This window comes from Peromyscus maniculatus, chromosome 19, assembly GCF_049852395.1.
Source record: "Peromyscus maniculatus bairdii isolate BWxNUB_F1_BW_parent chromosome 19, HU_Pman_BW_mat_3.1, whole genome shotgun sequence".
NCBI classification, from domain to species: domain Eukaryota; kingdom Metazoa; phylum Chordata; class Mammalia; order Rodentia; family Cricetidae; genus Peromyscus; species Peromyscus maniculatus.
Window position 1 is genome coordinate 32,184,469 of NC_134870.1, and position 22,776 is coordinate 32,207,244.

Here is a 22,776-nt window from a genome sequence, read left to right on the forward strand (position 1 = left end):
AAGCAAAGCTATATTTATGACATTATTTCAATGTTAAATTATGAAATACCTGAAAATACTAAGTTTTTATTTAAAAAATATTAAATTTAGCCATGTGGTGGTGGGCACATGCAGAGGCACACAGATCTCTGAATTCAAGGCCAGCCTTGTGTCTAGATATCTTGTCTAGATAGTGAATTCCAGGACAGCCAGGGGTACATAGAGAAGCCTGTCTCAAAAAACAAATAATAATAAAATAATAAATTTATTGAACAAGTTCTGTGAGGATGAGTATTTTGCCTGCATGTTTGCATGTGTACCATGTCCATGCCCACAGAGTTCAGAGGCCAGAAGAGGGCATATGATCTCCTATAACTGGAGATGGTGGTGAGCTACCACATAGATGAATAGATGATGGGAACCAAACCCAGGTCCTCCTCCGCAAGAGCAACAAGTGCCCCTAACTGATGAGCCGTCTCTGCAGCCCCCATATTACTTTTTAAAAAAGAGTCCCAGTTACATGAATAGTGGCTTTACATGAATTCCTAGGTGAGTGGGGTGTTTTTTTTTTTTTTTTTTTTTAAATCCCATGTTGCCCTTCCTGTTGCTGTGAATACTCAAGAAGTGAGAAATTCCCATTAATAACAGGCATACCAATGCTGAGCTGTTAGAAGCTTGATGCTTTGGATGTTTGGGTGCGCATGTCCAGCCCTCCCCCCAAAAAAAGATGACTTATACACAATTAGGTAATTAATGAAAGTATGGCATTTCTCTTGTAGGATAAACTTGCAAAATATTTTCTTTCCTGGCATTTCCCCTTAGCTACTTTTGTGCTGAGACTCTTTGGCTACTTTTCACTAGAGAATTCTTAGTATTATATACTAGAGACATAAAAACATGATTTGCAAGAAGCCAGTGAATTGTGTTTTTGTGTTTATCTATGTATGTGTTTACTGTCAGGGAATCAAATACAGGGCCTTGTATATGGTAAGCAAGCACTTGGCCACTGAGATAAATCTCCTACTATATTTTAGTTTAAAATTTAGGACTGGATATCACCCAAAGTAAAATAATACTTTAAAATGGGTTAGAAAGTCAAACAGAAGATGTGTATTGGGTGAGTGGTTTAAGCATACTCAGGACACTGGTTGATTCTGTTCAAACTCCTTTATGGAGATTTCTGATACTTGTCCACTGTTCTCAGCCTGGGTTCTTTGCTGTTTCTTTTCATCCATCCTATCTGCATCCTTTTCACACTATGGGGAAAAGAGGCCCAACATGGAAGGTCCAAAATAGAGGATCATGTTGTAACAGACACAATAGCCGATATGACTAATGTCATTGGGACAAATGTGCCCTTTGGAACATTTAATGTTTTAAAAAGAAAAAAATCAAAATATATTCATTTAATATACATTATAATGGCTCAGAAAGACTTAATTTAAAAAAAAGGAATAAATAAAACTAAGATAACATTACAGGCCAAGATACACAGTTCTATACAGACAACAAGGGAAGAACAGACCATCTAAGGAAAAAAAATGAAAAGACTGTACATAAGAGAGGCTGGACAGCTCAGGTCAGGGCTCTTGATGTGAGACTGACTTTGAATAGGTTTCTTCTGGATACTTCTTAAAAGCTGTCCCCTCCCCAAGAGCTCTCCAAAACATGTGTTCAAAGAACTATCAATGTCGGGTTCTCCTAGCAGGCTCTGGATAGAGAGAATATTGGACCTGGCATCATATAGAGCAGACCACTTATCCCAGTCAGGTGTAACTGTTGCAGTGGTAGCAGATCTGAAGAACTTCACTGTGGGTGCATTAAAAGGGTTGCCACTGGGGAACTCTGGTGAGTTTGATCCCTCAGGGTTTCATACTCTGTGACAGCTACTCCATGCATGGCCTCTATCTACTTGAAAAGGTTGACTGACTCAGGAAGACAAAAATTGTCTTGTCACCAGATATCATGCAAGCCATTAGCTCTTGTTGCAGCCTCTTGCCCATGATGCCTTGGGTGGCCAGTAGACTTAGCTGCTCAGTGGATAGTGGTAATGTATGGGTGTCAGCTGGGAAAGGCCACCTTGATGGCTCTAGGGGGTAGACTGAAATGTGGGGAAGACCTCTGCAACTCTGTTTAGTTCCTTAGAAAACTTTCCAAGTACTTGACATTAAACCTGGGCTAGAACAATGGACCTTCACTACACAAGGAATAACAAATAAAGGAAACTTTCAGGCAGAAAGAGTAACGTGGACAAATATAGGATGATGTGGATGTGCAGACTCTGGAAAGAGAAGGCAGGGCTTTGTGAAGGCTGTATTAAGCTATTCTCATGATTTGAACTTGATTCTGCAGGTAACAAGGAGCCAGCCAACTTTGGGAAGCAGAATCAGACAACATCATTCATCATCAAAGAAATGTACATTGAAACCAGAATGACCTATCAAGTCATACTTGTTACAATGACAGTGACCAAAAAAAGAAAGGAAACAGCTGTTGGTGAGGATGTGGTAGAAAGGATATTTACATACTGTAGCTGGGAATGCAAGCAAGGGAAGCCATTGTGGAAAACAAGATAGAAATTCCTCATGATATTAAAGACAATCATCACATGGTCCAGCAATTTTATTATCAGTTACATATACAAATATGAAATCAATTAATCAAGAGACAAATATAACCATGTGCTCATTGAACTGTTGTTCAATATATCTGTGATTATGGAATCAGCCTGAAAGACTATCATCAGAGAAGTGCCTAAAGGAAATGTAGTGTACTTTCTCAACTGAGTACTATTTAGCCTTAATAAAGAAGCAAGTCCTGTCATTTACAACATGGATACATTTGAAAAAGATATGTTAATTGAAATAAGTCATGCATGATCTTATTGTCAGAGAAGTTGACTTCATAGAAAAGGGTAAATGATTGTTATCAGAGGCTTGGGAATGGAGAGTTGAGAGATATTGGCAAAAGGACATTTTGATAAGAGACAAATAACTTTATGACTGTTGTACAGTAGGTTTGCTATAACAATTGTGCACAAGAAAATAACTAAAGGATTTAAGTGCTTTTTCCATGAAAAATAAGTATGTCAATTAATGTGTTTGTTTATTGCTTGATGTAGCCAGTAGTCATTGCAAACATATGTAAAACATTCATTATGTGTCATTAAAATACAATAATTTCCCGAGAATTGAAAACAAGTACAAGAAAGAACATGAAGGCAAAATATGATCATGTCCAACTCTTAGAGATCCACAATGCAACACAATGGCTAGGAGATTTTATTCTGTTTGAGACTGTGGTCTGGTACCAAGGGTAGGAGAAGGTGATGATGGTGGACATGTGAAGAGACTGCAGGTGACATGAAACTGTGAGCTTCCTACTGGGAACCGAGACAAGTGTAGGCTGAGGACGAATCCTGAGCATATGTAGAGTTAGTGACGTCAGCTGACAACCCTCCCACCCTGCCACCTGACACACCCACTCTCTCCTGCTTACTCTTCAGAACTTGGGGCTTCGTGGTAAATTCTTCTGAGAGTCTTTTCATACTTGTAGTTCAATAGCTTTTTGATTTCTGGGGTAGCGAAATTAAGCAAATTGAGTACAGCCCCTAAAGAGCTACTGAATTGTAGAAGCTGAGATTTACAAGAAAGCAATTTGATTGTGCCCTGTCTCTAAAATTTTTTCATTTGCTTCTGTGACAGTTCTTGCTATGGTTTCAGATCAAAGGGGAGTGTAGATTTGTTTTTTTTTTTTTAAGCTATTTTCATATGTAGAAAACATGACTGGTGATTTATGAAGACAAATCATCTGTCTTGGTACTAACAGGGTTTTGATCTTCTTCTTCCAGTCATTTATTTTTAACCTCCGAATACCCACTGCTTACTGATGTAAACACTCACTTCTGAAGCCAGTAACCTGCCTACGGAGGAATACTGGATCAGCCAGTAACTCACTTTTAATTAGATTTTTTCTCATTATATTTGGATTCTGAAGGTAACAAGCTTTTGAAGCTGCACAAACTTAGGTAACTAAATAGAAATAGGAGGATGGAATCTTAACTAGATGTAGGCCAAGGCTAGTATCTGTATGTGTCTTCCTCACCCATAGGAAGCTGAGGACTTAGTGTTGTCCACAAAGAGTCCCATCAGATCTTGGAGCACTCTAGAAGAAAATTTGCTGAGCACAACTGTTTTAGAAGACACTCTCTGCACTGACTGATCAGCCCCGAATTGCTGGTTACACTAGTCATTTGTCTCTTGGTTTGAGATCACGGGGGTGGGGTGGGGTGGGGGGGTGGTACACTGAATGTCATTTCCAAGTGCTTTTCTGATAGTTTTCCAGGCAGAGCAGTGGAATTAGAAGAAGTAGAGAGGGGATGCTGTGATGGTTAAAAATGCACCTAGAGGGACTGGAGAGATGGCTCAGTGGTTAGGAGTGCTTACTGCTCTTGCAGAGGACCCAAGTTCAGTCTCCAGCACATGTATCTGACAGCCCACAACTAGTTGCATCAGGGCATCCAAATCCCTCTAACTTCCATGGGTACCTGCCTAGATATTGTTAATATAAACTCCCACAGGCATACGCATATGTACATCAATAAAAGTAATAGGTAAGATATTTTTTAAAAAATGGAATGAAGCTGGAGAGACAGGTAGAGGGGGAATGGTTAGGTTCCAGCCACTGTTCTCAGAGTAGCCTTGGGGCTTAGAATAATCTTCACTCTCTAAACCTACAAGTTTCTTCATTTATAATTTGGAATAACTCACTAAATTAATTTTATTTCATTATTGTGAAAATTTAAGTAATATGTATAAAGTTCTCACATCATTGGTTCACTTTAATAACTGTAATAATGTGTGTTGTCATCTATTTGTATGCACTTGAGAGGTATTCCAAAGAGCTCTCTATCTCCTGCATTTCTTAGTGGTGGGGGGACTTCCCAAGACTAAAGTATCTAGCATTTAATAATAGTAGTGGGTGGTATGGAAATATATGCAAATAGCAGAACTTTGATTAGATGCTTGTTCCTGTGACCTACTTTATTTGAATATAACATAACAGAAATAAAGGGCTCAGCATTTACCTATGCTGGTGGTGGTTTTACAAAAAAATATTAAAATGTATCTTGAAAATAATTTAAGTAACTGAGATATATACACATAATGTATTGTTTTGGCTTGACATCATCCTAAATTATAAAACACATTGATGTGGTACTTTTAGGAAGGGAGCAAAGAAACACAACATTGAACATATATTTTAAATTTAAAGTGATTTGGTAAATGTGAAAATATGCAGACTAAGCAGTCTAACTTGGAAAAATATGGTAGCTGAAAAGGGATTTCCAGCTGGGCCTAAGTTTGCAGTCAATACCAGATAGATGCTTGGGAAGCTGAGACAGGGGGTGGGGGAGGAATCTCGGTTTCAATGTTTGTCTGGGACATAGAATGAAACAAAGCCAGTGTGAGTAACTTAGTGAGACCCTGTCTCAAAATAACAAATAATGGGCTATGATAATAGCACATAAATAGAATGCTTGCTTACCATGTATAAGCATGCCTGTGTTTGATCTCCTCTACTAGAGGGATGTGAGGAGAGAGGAAGAGAGAGAGACAGAGACAGAGACACTGACAGAGACAGAGAAACACACAGAAAGACAGACAGAGACAGAGAGAACAGACAGACAGACAGAGAGGAGGGAGGGAGGAAGGGGGAGGAAGGAGGAAGGGAAGTGTAGAGAGGAAAGAAGAGTGTAGATGTAACCAACTGTCTTATTAAATAAGAAACACAGAACCAATGCAAAGAAGAAAGCCAAGAGGTCAGAGCTAAGAGCTAAAACCTTACCCTTCCTCCTGTGGTGGTCCGAACCAGAGCTACTTCCTGTGTGTCTGTCTTTTTATAGTGTTTCTGTTCTGCCTTCTCATTGGTTGCAAACCCAACCACATGACTGCCTTGTCATGGCCTGTCTGTATAGATCTCCAGGTTTTCTATGATTGGTATTGAGATTAAAAGCATGTGTATCCAATACTGGCTGTATCCCTGAACACAAAGAGACTTACCTAGCTCTGTCTACCAAGTGCTGGGATTACAAGCGTATGCCACCACTGCCCTGCTTTCCTATGGCTTGCTAATAGCTCTGACCCCCGGGCAACTTCATTTATTAACATACAAATATCATTTTAATACAAATAAAATATTACCAGAAGAGAGGAAGTTTTTCCCCACTCTCAGGGAGGCTTAGAGAGGGCAGACTCTGTCAGATCTTGTGTAACCTGGCTCAAAAGTTAGGTGACCAGATGCTTATTGTCAAACAAAACTTCCACTGCTCCAGTAGTCTTCAGTTTCTTGTCTCAAGAATTCAGAGAATAAAATTCATGTACCACAGAGGACAAGGTTTAGAGAAAAGTTAATTATAGATTCATAGGTGCAACTTTAAGAAAGAGGGAGGAAGCTGGGCTTGGTGACACATGCCTTTAATCCCAGCATCCCAGCATTTGGGAGGCAGAGGAAGGTGAATCTCTGTAAGTCTGAGGCCAGCCTGGTCTATAGAGAGTGAGTTCTAGGATAGCAAGGACTACACAGAGAAATTCTGTCTTTAAAAATCAAAAAGAAAGCTGGGCAGTGGTGGCGCACGCCTTTAATCCCAGCACTCGGGAGGCAGAGCCAGGCGGATCTTTGTGAGTTCGAGGCCAGCCTGGGCTACCAAGTGAGATGCAGGAAAGGCGCAAAGCTACACAGAGAAACCCTGTCTCAAAAAACCAAAAAAAAAAAAAAAAAAATCAAAAAGAAAAAAGTAAGAAAGAGGGAGGAGAGAAAGACAGACAGAGAGGGAGAGAGAGAGAGAGAGAGAGAGAGAGAGAGAGAGAGAGAGAGAGAGAGAGATATGGAGGGAGGGAGACACACACACAGAGACAGAGAGAGACACAGAGAGAGAGACAGACAGACAGACAGACAGACAGACAGAGACAGAGAGAGAGACAGAGAGAGAGTGAAAGAGAGAGAGAACTTAAAAGAAGAAAGCACACGATACAAGATAAGGGAGCAGTGAGCCCAGTATAGCAGGAGGGTGTTTTCCCAGGAAATAGGGTATCGTGGAGCTGACAGTCCACCTTTGGGGGATTGGTAACAGACTTATAACAGAAATTGGGATGGGGAGGAGATGAGCTGGTCAGTTCAGCTAGCCTACCCAGGTGTTCTGGTGTCTCTTCTAGGTTCTAGCCACACAGTCACAAGGAGCCTTTAGGGAGAGTGCTCAGTTAAGAGACAAAGACATGGGGAGCAGGGCTCTCTTCTGGCATACTGCTTCCAATGAGGATGTGCTCAGAACTACTTCCCTGGTGCCCCCCCCCCTTCCTGGCCAGTTTCTCTCTTCTGTTCTTACAGAAGAAAATATGAAACTAAGAGACATTAATGTTACTGCCTGTAGGCAATTGTTATTAGCCAGCAAAAGATGTTTTCTAGGCTCTTCAAAAATAAATTTATCATTCATTTTCTGACACGTATACTTATGCTTATACATGCTTACATTTTATATTTTGGTTGTGAGCCTAGCCTTTAACGGCTGAGACATCTCTCCAGCCCAGATGCTTACATTTTATAAAGATATGTGCAATATATGCGATAGTACCTATATTTAGTATCTATTATAAGCACCATCATGCAACTTAAAAACAATTCTGTAACTTCTTTTTATTTTTGGATAAGTGTGGTGGTATTGTGTTCACCAAAATATTGTGTACCTTAATAAACTTATCTGGGGTCAGAGAACAGACAGCCACTAGATACAAAGGCTAGAAAATGGTGGCACTCACACCTTTAATCCTAGCATTCCAGAGATAGAAATCCCTCTGGATCTCTGTGAGTTCAAGGCCACATTGGAAACAGCCAAGCATGGTGACACGCCTTTAATCCCAGAAAGCCAGCCTTTAATCCCAGGGAGTGGTGGTAGAAAGTAGAAAGATATATAAGGCGTGAGGACCAGAAACTAGAGGCTTTTGGCTGGTTAAGCATTTGGCCTGGTTAAGCTTTCAGGCTATGGAGCAACACAGTTCAGCTGAGATTCATTCTGGATGAGGACTCAGAGGCTTCCAGTCTGAGGAAACAGGACCAGCTGAGGAACTGGTGAGGTGAGATAGCTGTGGCCTATTCTGTCTCTCTGATCTACCAGCATGGACTCCAATAACTCGTCTCGGGTTTGATTTTATTAATAAGAACTTTTAAGATTCCTGCTACATCTGGCGCCCAACGTTCGTGTTACGAATTCATGAAAAAGCTGTTTGCTGTGGCCTTGTGAGCCCCAGCTCAGGCCCACGTTACACTCAGGCGGTTGTGGTGGCGCACCCCGGTAGGATTTGCTGAAGGAGACAGAGGCAGGAAGATCCCGAGTTTGAGGCCGGCCTAGGAGGCTTGGGAGAAGCTTCAGCCCGGACTGAGCCACAAACAGTGGTGGGACCATGGAAGCAGTGGCTACTGCTCCACGTTGCCAGCTCCTTCTCATCATGTTGGTGACTGCGGTGATGCTGCTACCTGGGACAAAGGGTTTACTGCTGCTGGTTCAGAGAAGAATTGCCAGGACCATCGTGTTACAAGAAAGCATCGGCAAAGGTCAGTTTGGAAAAGTTTGGCAAGACAAATGGTGGGGAAAAATTGTTGTGAAGATTTTCTGTTCTAGGGAAGAATGTTCATGGTTCCGAGAGACAGACATTTATCAGACTGTGATTGCTCCAAACCACAGAGGAGGCACAAAAAAAAAAAAAAAAAAAAAAGTCTGCAGGAAACCATGACCATGCCTAACAGTGACTTTGAAATATTCAAAAAGATGACAGGATCCTACAACGATGATTCCACATGGACTATGATAAAGCCATTAAGCCGATTAACACCACGGAAAGATCTGCTTTGGACTACAAACTGCTTAGGACAATTTTGAGATGGCTAGTTGAGATGATCCAGCCTGACAGACTACTCGAACAAGGACTTGAAACAAGCCCTGAACTTTCCTGTTATGCAGAGACTGGACAAATGATACAGGACTTGACGATTAACCCAAAAATTTTCTTTTCAAGATTCCCTAAAGATATCTTCACCCCTAGAAAGCAAAAAGAAAAAGAGAATATAGATATGAGATAGATCATCGAATCTACTCTGAGAAAAAAAGATAAAGAAATAATAGGATAAATAGGTAGATCATTGAATCTACACTGAAGAAAAAGGGGAAGATATAAAAATGACAAAAGGTAGACTACTGAATGTGTTATGAAAAGAAAAAAGAGAGAATATGGCTATGATAAGATAAAAAGGGAGATTATGGAATCTACTTTTAAAAAGAAACTACTTTTTTTAAAATAAGATAAGTAATGAAAATTTTTTGGTCTGAGTTTATCAGATGTTACTGTACTGGACATTGTAAATATATGTAATGGAGTTTTTTATCTGAATCTGTCAAATGTTAATGGACTAGACATTGTTAATGTAATCTTGACTGTATATTGCATATACTTATTGGATAGTTTTTCTTGTATTAGTTATAAGCTTTTTTAATTTTAGACAAAAAGAGAGGAGATGTGGTGGTATTGTGTTCACCAAAATATTGTGTACCTTAATAAACTTATCTGGGGTCAGAGAACAGACAGCCACTAGATACAAAGGCTAGAAAATGGTGGCACTCACACCTTTAATCCTAGCATTCCAGAGATAGAAATCCCTCTGGATCTCTGTGAGTTCAAGGCCACATTGGAAACAGCCAAGCATGGTGACACGCCTTTAATCCCAGAAAGCCAGCCTTTAATCCCAGGGAGTGGTGGTAGAAAGTAGAAAGATATATAAGGCGTGAGGACCAGAAACTAGAGGCTTTTGGCTGGTTAAGCATTTGGCCTGGTTAAGCTTTCAGGCTATGGAGCAACACAGTTCAGCTGAGATTCATTCTGGATGAGGACTCAGAGGCTTCCAGTCTGAGGAAACAGGACCAGCTGAGGAACTGGTGAGGTGAGATAGCTGTGGCCTATTCTGTCTCTCTGATCTACCAGCATGGACTCCAATAACTCGTCTCGGGTTTGATTTTATTAATAAGAACTTTTAAGATTCCTGCTACAGATAAGTAGACTAAACTTCAGGGTGGATGTAGTCAAATCTATCCAGTTGTAAGAACCGATACCAATAAATCTACTATATACATATAGTTTGTTACTTTGACCATTCTCTTACTGTGGCTGTTCCACAGATGCCCCAGGCTCTTTTAAGACTCTAAGTAGGGACACAGACTCCTCTAAAGGAACATTTTAAGCTTCCAGTATTTACATATGTTGTCAAAGAAATCCAGGCACCCCTGAAATTGATTTTAGACTCCCCAACCCCACCTATGGTCAGTGGAAATTTAAAGCTCTTAAATTTTGCAATGATTGCCTTTTATATGTAATCACATCCAACATCTATGGTAAATTGTGAAACACCGAGTTTTGATATCAGTTTGAAATTAAATTGGTTTTAAATGTTCTGCTTTCAAAATTCTGAGCAAACTCATTTGATGGAATAAGGTTTCTGTCTATTGTAGGGCTTTCTTCTTTGTTAGGCTAAGGCATGTGTTCAGTCTATGGTTGACATAAAATATGATTTACATGTTAATCATAAAATGTGGATTTCAAATAAGTTGTACAAATCATCATAGGCCCTATAATACTAGGATGTTACTTTGAAATTTCTTTTGGAGTACAATGTAATTGAGATGTTATAATGAACAATGGCTTAAATTTCTTTGAAAGTCTAATAACTAATCATAGCTAACATTTATTGAGAAGTGAACGTGATAGGTGGCTCTATTAAATTCTTTACATGCGTTTTCTTACCTGGTTCCCACAGCATCCCCAAAAGGCAGGTGATTTTGCCATCCTCATTGAGAAGTTAGTGAAAATGAATTTTATAGAGATTAAATGAATTGCCCAAAGTCACAGATGGAGAACTCTCTGGAGTGAGGGAATATTTCCATCACTTCCGTATCTGTGGCCTACTCTGTGCCATTCTGTAGGTAAGCATTTTCAGATGACAAATAATGATTTCTTCCCATGCCATCCCATCCCATCCCATCCCATCCCATCCCATCCCATCCCATCCCATCCCATCCCTCCCTCCCTCCCTCCCTCCCTCCCTCCCTCCCTCCCTCCCTCCCTCCCTCCCTCCCTTCTGCTTCTCTCTCTCTCTCTCTCTTTCTCTCTCTCTCTTTCTTTTTTCTTACTTCCTTTTTTTGATCTATTCTCTAGATAGCTGCTTTTATATGACATTGACTTTGCAGAGTAAAATAAATACATAACATCATAAGCAAGGAAAAAGAATTCTCTGCCCCTCAGTTCTTCTCTCATCCAGGGGCATGTAGAGGACTCAGAAGATAGCCACCTTCTTGTTTTAGTCTCCAAACTCCCCTAGCAGAGGCTGTTGCTGGGAAATGCAAGTGGCTCTCAGTGGGAAAAGACAGGTGGGGGTGCACATGGAAAACAATCAGAGGACTCAGAGAGGGATATATCTCATTTTGGTGGGCCTTAGAAGATGAGGATGCAATTCTAAACACTGCAGCTCTAACCACAGTTCCCAGATCCCCACATCTACTGCTTTATATTTTTTATTCTTTTTTCTATAGTTTCTGACAGTTGCCCCTTTGTTTCCATTCTTCACTCAGCTGCTTCTTCTTATCCTTCTTCTTCCTCCTCCTCCCCTTCTCCTCTTCCCCCCTCCTCTTCCTCCTCCTCCTCCTTCTTCTTTGTTTGTATTTCTTCAGGCCACTCTCAAGTATGTCTTGGGAATACCAAGCTAGTTTCTGGCTTCTTGCTTCTTTTCTTTCATACCCCCACCTCCATCTATTTCTCTTGCTCTGGAATGACCTTCTTGTTCTTATTTCTCTATAAAAATCCCATCCATTCTTCAAAATCAGCTTATGGCTAGTGAGGTCAGTCTATTTGGAAGAAATGTCTCTACAGACTCTGAGACATTAGGAGAGACAGCTTTGGCTCGGTCAACCTTTCTTGGGAGCTCATAGAACACAATTAAGTTCTAACTTCGGTTCAGTCAATTCAATGCTCTCTCACTTCATATGTGATTGTCTTTTTCCTAAAAAGACCATAACGTCTTAAATTTCAGTTCCCATATAACTTTACATGATCAGAGCCTATTCATGCAGACTTACTTGATGAATAGTATATTTGACTATTTTCATTTTACTCTTTGCTCATAAGAGTCCCTCTAAATATGAAACTCAGGGAATTTTAAGGAATATGTTCTTTGTTTCTTTGAGTATGCTTTCATGAATGTATGTAAATGTGTTATAGGGAGAACGAACAGCCATACAAACAAGCATACAATTCCCTTTGTATATTCAGCTCCAAACAATCATTTCTGTTTCTTTCTTGAGCTATATCAAATCTTCTCTTTCTATAAGGAGAGCGGGGGGTGGGGGGGTGGGGGAGAGAAAAGGAAGTTCAAGGGAAGTAGTATTTGAGAATCCTTATCTAGAAGATATTTTTAACCCCCCCCTTAAGGGATTCACTTATGCAACATATCCATCTCTTTAGAAAACAAACTTTGACTCTCCCTTGAAGTAAGAAAGATGGAAAGCCTTAAGAATAATGTGTTAGGCTCTTCACAAAGACAGCCAATTTTACTCACTTCAGAAATCATTTATTCAAGCACTTTATTTAGCAGTATTTACTAATCCTTTACTATGAGTAGCATCCTTCTGGCCAATTACAATTTTGAGCCAAAGAAAGTAGAGCAATATGTCCGTTCCTATGCACAGTGATGATTGGCACTGCAGAATCCCATGGTGTCCATAGCAGCACAGAGGGGTGATGACTGACATGGGCCACTTGTGAGCTGAGACATACATGAGACATACAGTTGGGCATGAGATACTGTCAAAAAGGTACTATTAAGACTCAGCTCTTGGGTCCTTCCTATTGAAAGGGAATCCCTCTGACATTCACTTGGCAAGACCCTGTAGCCTGACTGCATGGCTACAGAGCCTGCTGTTTCCAGGTGTCATATAACGTGGTGCTCATAGAAGAGTAAATTCCCAAGGAGAATCTTTGCAGTTGACACCAAGGCAAGCTGGCGCTCTGCTGGACCATTTGTTTTATTACAGAACAAACAAATTCGGATTTTCCTTTTGAAAGTCAGAACCTGACCTTCTTTTCCTATTGGAGGAAGGCTTTTATTTCCTAATGTCCTGATTTGTCTGAATCTTGGGAGTTTTTTATTTGCTTAGGCTAATTTCTCTACAAATGCTCATTCATTTAGCTTAATCCTGTCATCAAGTTACTGGAGATTGAGTTAGGATGTAGATTTCTTCTTTTATTCCTTTTCACTTGTGTGGAAAACATCTGGGAAACAGAACATTTTTTCTCTCTAATCCTTAAGGTATTGAAAGTAATCAAGAGGAAAACAAGCTCCTTCACTCCCCCTCTTTCCTGCCAGTCTTTGCATTCTTCCCTTTCTCCTCTCTCATTTGGTTCTCCTCCTATGTCTCCTTTACCTGATACATCTTACTTTTATGGACAGGCCGCACATCCATGAACCTTGTGAATTAAAGAGAACAGATCAAAGGGTATGGGTAGTAGCATTTAGCAGTTGATTCAAGCTTGCAATGGCATTTCTCTTCCAAAGAGCCGGTAACTTGAACCTAGAAGTTTGCTGCACTTTCCCTAGCCCTTGGTTCCTTGTAACAAAGGCAAATGACACTTAGATTAGGGTGCCCTTTGGCTAGCCTCACCTGCCTTTCATTAGAGTTAGGAAATTTACTTTGTGAGGTCTGACTCACAGCCTCTCAAAGGAGTGAATGAAATAACCTTAGTTTCCTTTCCAGTTCTGTGACAAACAAAAACAAACAAACAACAAAACACTACAACTACCAACAACAACAAAATAAAACAAAACCTTGGAAAAGGGTTTATTTTAGCTCACAGTTCCTGGTTGCAGTCCATCACTGTGACAGAATCACAGCAGAGGGAACTCTAGATAGTTGGTCACATTACATCCAAGGAGCTGAAGAACATATGTTTGTGCTCAACTCACTTTTCCCAGTCTTACACAGTTAACGATTCCTTGTCCAGGGAATGGTGTCATTCAGAGAGGGTGGGTCTTCCTACCACAATTAATGTAACCAGGATAATTGCCCACCGGTATTACCAGGGATCAACCTGATCTAGACAATCTTTCACCGAGGTGCTATCCTTCTTCTCATGCAATTCTATAATGTGTCAAGTTGAGAATTAGAAATAACCATCTAAGAAGTAAAAAAAAAAAAAACCAAAAACAAAAAACAAAAAAAAAAAAAACTGTTCAGCCAGACTATAGAGGGAAGTACAGACAGTGCAATTTCATTCTATGATTGACATGAACTGTTCATTCTTTCTGTGGTGTTCTACTGTGGAGATGAAATAATCTACAATTAGTGCTTCAGACTCAAGGTTTTTTTAATTGTTGCTGTTACCACGTGGCATCTTGGAAATTTCTACTTGCTCGAAATATGAACGACAGTTTTGAGTTGAGGAATGAGAGTGACATTTCCATATTATAGTAATTAAGTAGATTAGATGAGCTTGTGTCCGGTTGCTAGCTCACCCATGACTTGAGCGATTTAAACATTAAGATTTAATTTTCTCTTTTGTAAAATAGTTGAGAGCATAGAAAGTCTTAAAATCACATCAGCTGCCAAAAGAACTGGGAGGATTATATGTGATGAGGCATACAGATTCCTAGATTTAACCTCTAACATATATTAAACACAGTAATTTCCACTTTTTAGAAGTACTGGTGTAATTGGTATTATAAAATATCATCTGAAACTCAACCTTATCAGTACCAATAAAACTATGACATAGCTAGTTTTGTGAAATGAAACAATGAGATTTTCCTCTTTTATGAATTGTGAGATAATGAAATTTGTACCATTTGCATCACTGTATTGTCAAGCTGGAAATGCTGATGGTAGCACATCTGCACACGAAGGAAAGGCATCTCAAGTGGCCAGCTAATTATGGATCTGCAGAATGTTTCCTGCTTAATGGAATTCAGGTATAAAAATAAAATGAAGAAAACAGCCTGGTGTTCTAACTGTGGTTCTGGCCAAGGGGTAAGAAGATGGAGACACTGGCAGACAAGACGGAGGTTGGTAGTTTCTACCTCTTCAGTGGACCAAAGCATTCCTTTTCTCTGGAGTTCCTACAGAATATTATCTTTAGATGTAGGAACAGAATGCTTGATCCTTTGTTGAAATTTCTAATCTCATGGGACAGATTTATCAGGGAGGAAACTACAATACAAATCACTCTAGCCATCAAAGTTATTGAATATGTCTGGTGCCAAGGACTGTTATCAGAGTCTGGGCAGACAGAGAGAAGGAAGATGTTACTGAGCTATGTTCTATGTTTCCAAAGCCTCACAGCTCAATAGATGTTATAATAGGTGACAGAATAAGGGACTGGTAACAGAGGGCCTAACTTTGGTGATGGGACTTGAATAAATAAGAGTTTACCTGGAAGAGAATGAGGTCAAATATGTTTTAGCATTAATTTTTCAAGTCACTTACAATTCTCTTTGTCTTGGATGCTGGGAAAGATATACTTTCCACATCACCTCTGTTTAGCTCAGAATCATCTAGAATGTTGTTAAAAATACATTTTACATAAGGGGAAAAACAAATAGATATAACAATTATCATAGAACACATACTGAAATCTTCCTGACATACTAAAATAGAATCCGTAGATGTTGGGCACAGGTGTTTATTCTTATAGTAAGTGGAGACTTGGAGGTTGGGAGGGGGTTAGCTATTTTTTCATTTTGAAGCTTCTGGGCGCATTAAGATGAAAGAAATGCCATCCAAAGGTTACTCAAAACTATGACTTAGTGTGCTTACGTTTGGTAACTTCATTCTCCCAACACATATACAACACAGAAGTGTATCCAATTTTAATTGGTACTTGGAAAATGTTGACATTTGAAGACTTTTGGATATTTATGCCTTTGGGGCAAATGGCCTATGTTGTTCCTACTTTCAAGCTGTCCTAACAAAATACCATGCCCTGCAAGGCCCACAAACCACCAAAAGTGATTCCCCCTAGTTCTGGAAGCTCAACATCTAAGACCAAAGTGACCAGCAAATTTGGCACCTGGGTGAGGTCCTGCTTTCTGATTTGTAGATGATATTCTGGTCGTAACTTTAAATGGTAGAAGTAACTAATGAGCTCCCATGGGTCTCATTTTTAAGGTTTTTAATTCCATTCCTGAGAATTCCTCTCCCAAAGGCTTCACATCTTAATTCTATCCTTTGAAAATTCAGATTTCAAGATGAAAATCTGGAGACAGAATAAATGTTCAGACCAAGGCAGCTATCTTCTGAAATTTACCAAGTGCTCATCTGCAGACTCACACTTTGGATGGCTTTCTGGCTGCCCAACCCAATTGTACACAGGAACCGAAGGCACGGGTTCAAAGTGTGACCACTTCCACATTTTAGAAATGAGCAGAGGCTGAGGCAGTCATGCATCCTAAATACTCACGGAATCGAAAACTACAGTCCAGGTGTCTAAGATGCCCCGGCTCTGCGGGACTGAGTATAAATGGAACACCTTCCGAGAGTGTTTCTCACAGTTTGGGTTACACGCTCTTTTCATTTACAGACACCTCATAGTGTTTTCCTCAGAATCATTTCCTCTCAACACCTGTCAGACAGTGGCTAAAGAGGCAGAAGCTCTTCAATAGAACCAGATTGTCTTAAGCAGGTCCTCATTAGCCTGCCTTTGTGGAGAGAATAGTCATGTCTTTCAGGAATTAAGAACACAGAGCGAAAGGGGGAATCTTGGAAGGTTTTATATTCTGCTGTACTTGCTATTCATCAACTTTCAGCCTGCTCTGTGTTCTATGATAATTGTTGTATCTATTTGTTTTTCCCCTTATGTGAGATTTTCACACCTCTTACTCTGGAATAGTGAACTCAAATGGGGGCAGTATTGTCAGGGGATATATCATTTGACCCAAAATGTTAATAGTTCCAAGGATGACAAACCCTGCTCTACAACATGGTTTTAATTTTTATTTTATTTACATTGATGTTTTGCCTACCTGTACATCTGCGTGAGGGTGTCAGATTCTTGGAACTGCAGTTAGAGACAGTTGTGAGCTGTCATGTGGGTGCTGGGAATTGAACTCAGGTCCTCTGGAAGAACAGCCAGTGCTCTTAACCGCTAAGCCATCTCTGGATCCCCCTACTATGATAGGGTTTGAAACAAGTACTCTTGTAACAGAGTCTAGGAGTCTATGAATGGACTATAAGGAGTTTGTGAACTTCTCTGAAATTTTGTGTAAGAATTTGGCTGTATGCACCTTGTCTTGTAGGGAAGGGTTATGATTTTCCACATATTGTCAAATGCTTAAGTAGTCAACCACACAATTTCACTCTGTCACATGCTATGCTAAGAAAATTCTCCTTACCATTTTGTTCTATAAACCCTGTTTCTGACCTTCATCAGAATGTGTTTAATACTTGTCTATAAACGTGTATAGATAAATAGGGTGATTGTCTGTCTTGAGACACTTGAGGAATGGTAGCCTTAATTAGTAATAATGTCCCTATCAATATCAAATGGGTCTGGTCCTGATGGGAGTGATAAGTTGTCAGATTACCATTTCAATATGTTGAGTCCTTTTCAAATCTCTCCATGCTTTCAGACAATCCCCACTGCCAAAGAAGAAATTGTGTATTTTTTTTTTAAAGAAATGCTTGACAATCCCACAAATGTATATATAGAACTCCTTTATTGCTGACTACCACCTCAGGCTATGTAATCCTACTGGGATAGAAGGAAGAAGGATAGCATAACAAGTGCCACAATTATATAAATATTTTCCTCAGGATATCCTTATGTACTAAAAACAGATAACATTTAGAAATCTCATTATGGATACAAAATACTTGCTAAATTAGGGCATGTTCTCAAATCTGTAGCCTATATAGCTAAAAACCCTGTAAAAATCAAACTTTATAAACTTTGGTCTCAAAAGAGGCACATTATTTATTTTGCTCTATTGTTGTGAGACTGGTATTATTAGTGTGTGTGTAGTGGGGGTGGCATTTTTCTTTCAATTGTTTCTGAGGAAATCATTAAGATCCAAGAAGGAAATCTGTAAATTGGAGGCATTAGAATTAATTTTCTCTAAAGTCTTTTCCAGTGTAGAAATCTATATAGATTCATTCATTCATTCATTCATAACTTATGTCTTATAACATATTCTTAACTGGTGTCTCCAAAGCAACTAAGCATTTCCTCCTACAATACAAAAAGAATAATTCTTTCAGATTCTAAGGACCTCAGGCCCTAGTAGGCAAAGACAACAGCCAAGGGACTTTTGAAGTGGATTTCGTAGCACAGCCCTGACCAAAAGAGGAGTAAGATGATGTAGACAAGGGGAGGAAAGTATATTTGTTTACTATTTGAATATAATTCAGCAGTAAATGCCTGTGGAAAGATCTGATTCCAGTGGGATGACCATGGCTCATCTACTAGATGATAAACTTCCTTCAAACAAGAAGTCACATTTTCCTTTTCAATATCTAATGTGATGGTAGAAAGGTCACTAGGGGCAGGGGCTTTGCTGCTGGATCTGGTTAGAATAACAGCTCTACCATCTTGGGCAAGAGAGGTCATTCTTGTGAGACTCAGTTTCCTTGTGTGTGGGTTGGGAATTACAATGAAGATGCCACTAACTGTTTTAAAGGAGGGCTTAATGGGATTGACTAAAATAATGTGTCTAAGTACCAGGATATCAGTACTGAGGCAAAGTTAGCTCAGGTGTTGTTGGATGTGAACATCCCAGGAGGAAGAGCATCGCTGTGAGTGTTCAAGTCTGAGCTCAAATACAATCCCTGACGATTAAGAGAAAATGAATTCACCAGTCCCAACCTCGCCTTCTTATCTATTAAGTAAGAATAATTATACACACTACACAGAGTTGTCATAGTTCAAGAACATATGGGCCCAGTGATTGGTAGATAGAAATAGTTATGTGAGAAGTAGTTTCCTGTTTCTTAAATCCTTTCAATTATCTAGGTTTACATTGACCCTTTACTGAAAACATCTATAGAACTACAACTCACCATGTAAGTTGTTAATTTTTAAACATTTACTGTATGCTAGCCTGAACCCAAAACTCAAGGCCAGTCATCATGGTGGATAATTGGAGGTATCAGTGATAACTGTTTTGACATACCCCCTCAGTATGTCTTTGCATGGGAATGCTAGTAGCAATGGCCACATCTTCCTTTGTCCTGCTTCTTCCTGCTCATTTGTGACAGGCTGCCTGCTATACACTGATGCTTCCGAAGTTACAGTGAACTCTGCTCCAGGAACATCAGAGTCAAACTGGAAAAGACAAGTTTTCAGAGGCCGATTGCCTCTGGAAAGGGTGTGTGTACCAGGGCAGGAGGGCATGTTGCTGAGCTGTCCACTTTCATTGAATTCTCATCTCATCTGTGCATGTCAGGATCTATGTTCCCAGTGTGACACCTCTCAGAAATCATCAGTAACTGCTGGAGAGCTGCTTTCTGGGCCTTCATCTTCCGACTTCTGCCTCTTTGAAGCCCTTTTTTGGTGGAAATTCTTTGTAACTATGTGCACTTCAAAGACAGTGCCATTTATTGCTCTTAGATTTTACAGAGTAGCCAAGGTATGATGCGGTTTGATAGACTTTATTTGGAAGGATGATGACACAATTAATTTTGTGTGATTCAGATTTGTGTGAAATTTATTTACAGATTTAAAGGTATTTTTTTAAAGGTTGGTAAAGGCAAGTTGTACCCTTAAATCTTTAGTTCTCAGATATTTGATCCCTGTGGTCATTTTGGGGACCAAAATTATGTCCTAAAATTCAAGCAGTGAAGTCATGGTTCAAAGCCAGGTTCATGGCCTTCCCTGCCTTTGAATCCAGTCTTCTTGTATGAAATGATTGTGTGAAGCTAAGTCTGTCATTGCACTGCCAAGCGTCTGCACCTGCAATTCTTGAATCGAAGCCAGAGCTGGTAGTTTTTCATCAAAAGGACACGCTAGAAAGGAGGATTAGCAAAGCAATTTTTACTTTTCACTTTTGATTTTTCTCTCTGCCCTGGTGGGTGTGCCTGGATGAAATTGAGAACTGGTGGGCAAAGCTGAATACACGTGGGTTGTAGTCTGTTGCCTTCCAGAAAGCCAAAGGGAACAATAAGCATTACTCCACAGGTTACCACATGGAAGGAATCCAATGGTGTGCTGCCGCACTCTGATCTGCAAAGCAGAGCATGGCTTATTAATATGTAACTATACAATCATTACATATTTAGGCTCTATCAAATACATAATTAGAGCCATGGTGACTATAATTTATTGTCAGTAGGCACAGTTAAGACTGTTCAGATAACCATGTACTATAATTATGTAGTAATTGCTATTCTTTGAGTAAAAGTAGTTACCAATAAAGTGAAAGCTGGTAAGTAATTGCTTTATAATTATTTTGGGAAAGGAATTGTTCCAAGTTAAAGACTGGAGATAAACAGATGAATATTTCATCTGATAGGCCATGCTTTCCAGCTCGGGCGACCTCCACAGTTGCAGCTAGACAAGTCTTTGCCTCTTGCCTTGCTTTGTTATTTGAAGCAGTTTGGGCAGTTGCTCAAAGTATACAAATTGAGTCTGCTTAGGACTCTTGGAGTAGGTATCAGCAGTGATTACTTTTAAGGTGAGGCCCAGTTAAACCTGAATAGAGCAGAGCCTCATTCTGTGTTTTAAAAAATCTCCTTCAGTTATTCCTTTGATGATAAAGCTGTTATTCCACAAACCTAGCAGTGAGCTGATCAATCCTAGAAGCGTTTCTATTTGTGATTTTAATAATTATCATTGCAGTTCTTCTCATGCTCCATGTTCCTTGTGAGATATTCCTTCTAATAAAGGATTTTGGAGGTTTCCCTGGGAGATTCTTTGATTCGCCATAGCTCCTAATTTATTTGGTACCAGATGGAAAGGATTAGAGATAGAGAATTCACTCAAAAACACAGGTCTTCTAAACTGTCTTAAGTTCTACAGATGTATAACTGATTTCCCTATTATTATTTATTTTACCACTGATTCTAATTAGATCAACAGGGAAATTTTTTTGTTATTGTTGTTCTCGGGTTGGTTTTTAAAAAACCACAGATGTATACTAATTTAGCTCATGTAGGGTGGAAATTTCCTCCTTTCTATTTCCTATTCTCATTTGAAAATCAAATAACATAATTGCATGGATCTTTTGGAACAAAACCAACAGGAATCAATACTCTTATTAGCTTGAGGTTGCATTACCTGTTATTTTTTGAAAAATCCTTATGTTGCTGGGAGGTGTGAATAGCAATTATGCAGGATGCTGGAGTTTCTGAGGATACAAATAAATGTGTCTATCTGTACAAGTTATAATTAGCAGACAGCCCACTAATGGACTGGGGAGCATAGAGTATGTAGAAGACTTTTATTTATTTATTTATTTGTGTGAACATATCTACAGTTACTCAGTTGAAATCATTTTCAGACTTTTGATCAAGTGGGGGGGGAAAGGAAAAATAAATAAATGTGTGAATATTATTCTGCTATTGAAAATATTGAGCTATGGATCTGTTATTTGCATGAATATAATATTATTAGTGAAAAGATATGTCAGACACTGGTTGCAAAGTTTATTCTTGACATGGAATCCAGGGATTTTCATGGAAAGAGTATACACTAGAGTGTTTTCTTTGTTTTATCTTTATGTATCTTTGACCTACTTGGAGAATACACAAAACCCATGTACTTGTTTGCATAGGTGGCAAGGGTACCAATAGTAATGGGTGCTTTGTAAAAATTAGCCATTATTGTTACTGTTTTAGTCATCTAAAGCTGGTGCATGACAGAAACTGTTAACCCCTCCACTCTCCAGTAGCCCATCAAAGATTTGTATCCTGGGAATCATTAAGGTGTAGAAAACTCAACCCCAGAATCTCAAAGAGCTGCAAGTCCAAGAAGGGATATTGAACAGGGTGAAAACTTGTTTGTGTCAGGAAATCCTTAAGCAAATCTCCAGACTGAAGCAGAACTTGTGCTTCCGAGACGTTCCCAGACATTCCAGCAAATTTTCCAGGGTGGTGAGTTGGAAATTCCAATTCCTGGCATAAAGACAAAGCTCAGCCCATTGCTAACTCCAATTTGCAAGAAATTGATGATGTTTCTGCATGTTCTTGGGCCTAAGGAGACTTGGGAGTGAGTGGTCTTTGGGCTATAGCTGTGGGGTTTGCACTTGAAACAAAAGGGCTAATCCAATCACAAGTGACTGAAGAGTGGACATGTAATCTAGCTACAAAGATGTGGTCCACCTCCAAGAACAATCAGTACAAATGTCTTGCCTAGTAGTTCATTCTGGTGAGTGGTTGTGATTACAACTAGTCGACTCCTCACTAGAAAGACCTGGAGCTTCTCATGTACATTGAGAGGGTGGTTTCTGGGAGCTCTGGCTATTTGGGGAGGGATACTGAGAAAACCCTTTTGGCAATGCCCACAAAGCTGAATCTCAAGAATTGCCTTCCACCCTATACATTGTATACACTCCCAAGCCTGTTATTATGTCCATCAAACTTGCCCCTCTGATTATGGCTTATTAGATAAGAGAAGGGTGGGTAATGTCAATTCTTGCCTTTGGGGTTTAGAGCACTGGTCATATCAATCACATGAATTTTAGGCAAATCAACACTGGACTTGGGTGAAGAGTAAGTGAAAG

At 39.6% G+C, this 22,776-nt stretch overlaps 1 protein-coding gene and 1 pseudogene across 4 annotated transcripts in view; one reads left to right on the forward strand and one right to left on the reverse strand.

Annotated features, from left to right (window-relative positions):
- Positions 1-22,776, forward strand: part of Kctd16 (potassium channel tetramerization domain containing 16) — a 296,969-nt gene that overhangs the window by 156,590 nt on the left and 117,603 nt on the right. The gene's annotated exons all lie outside the window — the stretch shown is intronic.
- On the reverse strand, positions 1,560-1,955 carry LOC121823895 (ubiquitin-conjugating enzyme E2 C pseudogene; annotated as a pseudogene).